The sequence below is a fragment of the Mastomys coucha genome, unplaced genomic scaffold (assembly GCF_008632895.1).
Source record: "Mastomys coucha isolate ucsf_1 unplaced genomic scaffold, UCSF_Mcou_1 pScaffold7, whole genome shotgun sequence".
NCBI classification, from domain to species: Eukaryota; Metazoa; Chordata; class Mammalia; order Rodentia; family Muridae; genus Mastomys; species Mastomys coucha.
Window position 1 is genome coordinate 16,522,301 of NW_022196913.1, and position 6,348 is coordinate 16,528,648.

General features: G+C 41.8%; 1 long non-coding RNA gene across 2 annotated transcripts in view; it reads right to left on the reverse strand.

Annotated features, from left to right (window-relative positions):
* The window catches only part of LOC116081820, a 40,409-nt gene extending 34,959 nt beyond the window's left edge, over positions 1–5,450 (reverse strand). Inside the window, exons 1-3 of one of the 2 annotated variants that reach the window (XR_004115020.1) lie at positions 5,342–5,450; positions 3,634–3,753; positions 246–324 (exon numbers count right to left, since the gene is read on the reverse strand). This is a non-coding gene — a long non-coding RNA (uncharacterized LOC116081820). The remainder of the gene's footprint in view (positions 1–245; positions 325–3,633; positions 3,754–5,341) is intronic. The other variant, XR_004115019.1, reaches the window with a different exon arrangement.
* Positions 5,451–6,348: the final 898 nt, after the last annotated feature.

Below are 6,348 nucleotides of genomic sequence, written 5' to 3' on the forward strand. Positions count from 1 at the left end.
AAAAAAAAAACAAAACAAAAAAAACAACAAAAAACCCACAAATAAATAAAGAAAGAAATTCAAATTAGGCTCCACCCTCTGCTCAATCATTGGCATTCTAATCATTGCAATCATTGGCACATTCTAATGAGCCTTGCAGAATGTGTCAGCTTGAAGGTGCAGTTTTTTGCTGGGAACTTTCCTTCACAGAACCCAAGGGAAGGCAGGAGTCAGCCATCCTCCCCACATCCTGGTAGCAAACATACCAGCCGTCCTCCTTTTCTGAGTAGATCAGGCGTTTCATAACACTGGACCAATCTATGAGCAGAGCTGGCCCATATCTTGCTGGAAGAAATGAGATTTTTAGGATGCAAACCTAATGAAACTTTTGTAAGTGGACTGTTTGAGTTTCACATATGCTCGTACCAACAGACATCACTTTTAATTCAGTGAGAGATTCTAGGTCTGAGTGAGATTCCCAGCCCTTGAAGGCATATCTTTCCTTCAGAGCATTAAGAAATAGGAAACGTATACATGTGTACAGACAAGTGTGCATGTGGGTATAGTATAACACAGGGAAAGGAGAACAAGAAAAGTTATTTTTTGGTGATGAAAACAGACTAAACAAAGATAAAAGCTATGTGAATAATGAATAGAATATAAATCTAATTGTTTTTTTCTAGTTTTTTTAATTGGATATTTTCTTTATTTACAGTTCAAATGTTATCTCCTTTCCAAGGTTCCCCCCTCTTAGGTACTGTTCTATTGCTGTGACAAAACACTATGACCAAGGCAACTTATCAAATAACAACCACTTATATTAGGGCTTCAGAGAGAGAGAAGTGTCATGACCATGGTGCAGAGAAAAGCCACAAGCAGGCAGGCATGGAGCTGAAGCAATATCTTAGAGCTTGCCTCTGATCCACAGCCATTAGGCAGAAGGAAGGTGAAGAGGACAGAGAAGAGGGGGAAACAGGGAGAGAGGGACAGATAACCGGAATGGTGTTGGCTTTTGAAACTGAAACTTCAGAACCTACCACCAGTGACACATTTCCTCCAACAAGGTCACATCAAATCCTTACCAAACAGCCCCTTTCATCAATTAAGGATGCAGCATTCAAACATACAAGCCTATGGTGGCCATTCTTATTCAAACCACCCAAGTGTGTGCCACCATGCGCAACTTTTATGTTGGTTCTGGAACTGTGAGCTCAGGTCTTTACCCCCTAAGCCATCTCTTCAGCCCCTGAAGAAGAATCATTGTGCAAGATAAAGTGGGCTGTGATGGTAGAGTGCTTGCCTGTGTGCACAAAGTCTTGGGATCAGACCCCAGCATCGCTAAATACACGCACTCAAGCACGCGCACACACACACACACACACATGGACACATGGACACAAGGACACACACACATACATATACGCACGCAGAGTGAAGAAAAGGATGATGGGCTGCTTTCATATTGTTTTGACATAAAGGAGAACTATGAATTCCAGAAACTGTCTCCCTGGAGTGGAATCTCAGCTTTGCACCTTATAAATTCTGACTTGGTAAATTCAAAAGTGCAGGCTGTTTTCTCATCTATAAAATGGAGATCACATTGAAACCTTTTAAAGTAGCAGTGAAGTTAAAGAATGTAAAGTCCTAAGAGAATGAATGTAAAGTGCTCTGTTCATGCTCCTTAGTGTGTACCATATATCACCAAGTGTTTGCTCCGTGTTTAAAGTGGAATTGAATAATTGTCTTTGCCTAGCAGTTAACAACTAGCACGGAGCTCTTCCATGTTTTTATAGAGAGTGTACACTTTAACTCTGGAACATCATTTCCCTGTATGCATTTAATGTTCAACTTCTAAAAAACACAAACATAGATTGATAGCCCACAGCTTCCAATCGTTTTCCTTGAAATTCTTCTGTTTTATGATAGTGTGAGAGATGATAGGCATTCAGGGAAAATGACTCCTTCTTTTCAGGACATTCTTTTTTTTAATATTTTTTGTGTGTGCATGTTGCAGTGTACATGTGTATATGCATTTTGCAGTGTGCATGTGTGTATGCATGTCACAGTGTGCATGGAAGAGGGGCATGTAGCATTTCCTCTGTAATTAAAACAGCCCTTCTGTCAGCAGATTCTTCACTTCCCTTAGTTTTGAGAGAGCTCAGCAGTGACACATCGGTTCTCATTGCCAGCAGTCAATTATTCCTATTATGTTCTTGGAAATTCTGATGAACTGCCTGATCCCTGAGCGGTGGTGTTCAGGACTGTTGGAGCATACTGTCAGCCATGGCAGATGGTTGGAACTAGGAAGCAGTGGGTAGAAAGTTGGAGGGTGGACTCCAGCAGTAAATAAAATGTATTAGTGATGAATGAGGCTCCTGAGCATAGCCAATCTTGTGTCAGCAGTGCTTTCACTATGACCTAAAAGCCCAGTGCATCCCCTGCTCAAAGAACTGCAACAGAACCTGTGTCATCCTCATGGCTCCTGCAATAGCACAGGACCCATGGATCTTGATTTAGTGATGGTATGGACTTCTATGGTTTTGTTCATCTTTTAAAATGGATGAACAAAAATATACAAGCAAGAAAGAGAGACACATTCAGAAAATGCAACGTGTGTAAGCAGGATGAGCAATACAGCATCTGCTAGCCACTGTTCCTTGTAGTATTTAATTTAAAGATATAAAAAATATTATATGTATGGGGATTTTGCCTGTACATATAGGTGTGTACCACATATTGCATGCTACCCTCAGAGGGCAGAATAGGGAATGAGATCCCCTGATACTGAAGTTACAGCCAGACTGCTGTGAGCCACCATGTGGTGTTGGGAGCTGAGCCTGGGTCCTCTGCAAGAACACAAGCTGCAGTCTCTCTGGTACTCATTCCTAGGTGTAGTGAGAATTTTCATTTCTTTAAAAACCCAGGCATTTGGGGCTGGAGAGATGGCTCGGAGGTTAAGAGCACTGACTGCTCTTCCTAATGACCTGAATTCAATTCCCAGCAACTTCATGGTAGCTCAAAACCACCTATGGTAAGATCTGGTGCTTTCTTCTGGACTTCAGGCAGGCATGCAGGCCAAACACTGTATATATAAGAAATAAATCTAGGGCTGGCGAGATGGCTCAGAGGGTAAGAGCACTAACTGCTCTTCCAAAGGTCCTGAGTTCAGATCCCAGCAACCACGTGGTGGCTCAAAACCACCTGTAGTGAGATTGGATGCCCTCTTCTGGTGTGTCTGAAGACAGCTACAGTGAATTACGCAGGATCCAGTTGAGCTCACTCTGTAGACCAGGCTGGCCTCGAACTCAGAAATCTGCCTGTCTCTGCCTCCCAAGTGCTGGAATTAAAAATGTGCACCACCACTGCCTGGCTTCACTGATGCTTTTTAGGTAGAAAAGTAAAGACCTAAGAGAAAAGTAGGCAAAGACATGCAGGGTGCGAACAGTAGGTGTCGCTGCCACACTCTGTATGACTTAGGAGCCTCAGAGACGGGCACCATCCACCTTTTCAATACAACAAACTAAAATATGTGATATATAAACTCACTAGGTTACACTATTACTTGTACCTTTTAAAGTATTTTATACAAGATGCATCCTGGATAAACCATTTTTAAGATCAAGTGTGTAACAGGAGAATCTTTCTCACTCTTACCTCATCTTATGTACTTTAACTGGAGAGGTCCTGCCTGAGTGCCTGTGCGGTCTCCAGTCCAGAGTCTAAGAGACTGTTCATACCTGAGGCCATGCCATCCTGGAGGGCAGCCATCAACTCCTGTTAGGAAAAATGTGTCTCTGTTAGCTGTGAGATCAGGTTTCACATGGAAAAATTTTTGTAACTGTGTGTGCGTGTGTGTGTATGTATGTTTGTGCATGTGTATGTGTGTGTGTGTGTGTGTGTGTGTGTGTGTGTGTGAGAGAGAGAGAGAGAGAGAGAGAGAAGGAGTTGGTTCTCACCTACTACCCTGTGTCTCTGAGTATCAGCACTGAGGACACCAGGCTGATGGCTAGCACCTACACCACTGAGCCACCTCATTTTCGTGGTTTTACACACTATTCAAAATGATAAGATAATTAAACTGTAACTCCTTCTCAGTTTATTAAATTCAGCTAAATGTAGTAAAAGAAAATCTATTAGGAAATAAAATTAACAAAATTATAATGTAGTACTCTGCACATGTTATGTTGGAAAGAATGGTAATTTTAGGCAGGCCTTTATTTGCTAGGATAGAATACATTTCAATAGAGTATTGCTCATAGCATAAAAAATGTGGGCAAATATAAATATTCTATAATTACTAATATTTCATATATAGACTGGGTGATTCTGAGTCCATGTTCCACAGTGAATAGAAGTAATCAAAATATAAACAGGAGAGTTTTCCTTTTGTTTTTGAGACTGGTCTCACTATGTAGCACAAGTTGTCCTTGATCTCATGATCCTCAACCCTTAGGTGCTAAGGTTACAGGTGAGAACCCTACCCTGAGCCCCAGTAGGATTTTTTTGTTTGCTTTCTGAGACAAGGACTCTTTGTCCTAGAACTCATTATGTAGTTCAGGCTAGCTGGCCTTGAACTCACAAAGATCCACTTGCCCCTGCCTCCTGAATGTACTAAAAGTGTATCTCACCATGCCTGGCTCCAAAAGGATTGTAAAGATCTAAAATCATCCAATCATATTTTAATTATTTTTGATTGTTTGTGTTTCAGAAAGGTATTCTTGTAGCCTAGATTGGTCTCACATTTGCTTTACAAATAAATATGATCTTGTGCTTCAGATCTTCCTGTCTCTGCCTCCGAAGGCTGGATTACACATGTGTATTTATAGCAATGGAGATCAAACTCATGCCTGCTATGCAAACTACCAAGAGAGGTACATCCCAGCTTTATCCAATTTTGACCAAAATCATTTAAGATTGCCGAAGTATTAAAAGTAAAACGTACTTTGAAAAAAAAAAAAGCCATGCACTGAGCTGGTGAGATGGCTCAGCGGGTAAAAGCACTGACTGCTCTTCCAAAGGTCCTGAATTTGGATCCCAGCAACCACAGGGTGGCTCTCAACCACCCATAATGAGATCTGACTCCCTCTTCTGGTGTGTCTGAAGACAGCTACAGTGAATTACACCAGACCTTGTGGGACTGGAGCAAGTGAGCTGGGCTGGAGTGACCTGGGATCCTGAGTTCAATTCCCAGCAGCCAGATGATGGCTCCCAGCTACAATGTACTCATACACATAAAATAAATAAATAAACTTTTAAAAAAAAAAGACATGCACTTATTTTGTTATTCTGAGCAATGATATTATCATCATCAGAAGACATGATGTTCCTTCAAAAGGCTTCCAGCACTAACATTGTGCATTACCTGGGCACTGGAAACCTTGATGCTGTTTTCTAGAACACAGAGCTTGCTCCCTTTCAGAATGGCTAGCTGACCCACAGACAGAATAGCCTGTTGTATAATCACCATGACTTTGTTTTGAGCCTCATTTACTATCAATGTAATATCCGACCAGCATCCCTATGAAAAACAAATGGGTCAGTCCATGTTGCGCATATGTGAGATATATATATATATATATATTTGGTTTTTCAAGACAGGGTTTCTCTGTGTAGCCCTGGCTGTCCTAGAACTCACTCTGTAGACCAGGCTGGCCTCGAACTCAGAAATCAACCTGCCTCTGCCTCCCAAGTGCTGGGATTAATGGCCTGTGCCACCACTGCCTGGCATATGTGAAATTTTGAGGCGGGATAAAACAAAGAGGAAGGGGACAGTGGGTGAAGTTAGCAGGCAGGAGGGGCTGGACCTAGGGCTCCAGTGCCAGCACTAAAATTAACAGTAATCACATGGCTGCAGAGGCTGCTTAGGAGGTAAGGGCACTGGGTGCTCTTCAGAAGACAGAGATTTGATTCCTAGCTCCCACAGGCACCTCAAAACTGTTTCTAACTCTAGTTTCAGAGCATCCAATATCCCCTTCTGGTATGAGAGCACCAGGCACATAGTGATGCACAGGCACATATACAGACAAAATACCCATGAATCTAAAAGTAAAGTTCATAATATCGTGACCTGAAGTGCCTGTGAGAAACAGAAAGCAAGCAGTCCTGAAGCTGACAGTTATAACTTGAACAAGATCCAGCCACTTCCTTCAAGGACAAAAACCATATGATCATCTCACTAGATGCTGGGAAAGCATTTGACAAAATCCAACATCCCTTCATGATAAAAGTCTTGGAAAGATCAGGAATTCAAGGCTCATATTTGAACATAGTAAAAGCAATATACATAAAACTAGTAGCCAACATCTAAATGGAGAGAAACTTGAAGCAATCCCACTAAAATCAGGGACTAGACAAGGCTGCCCACTCTCT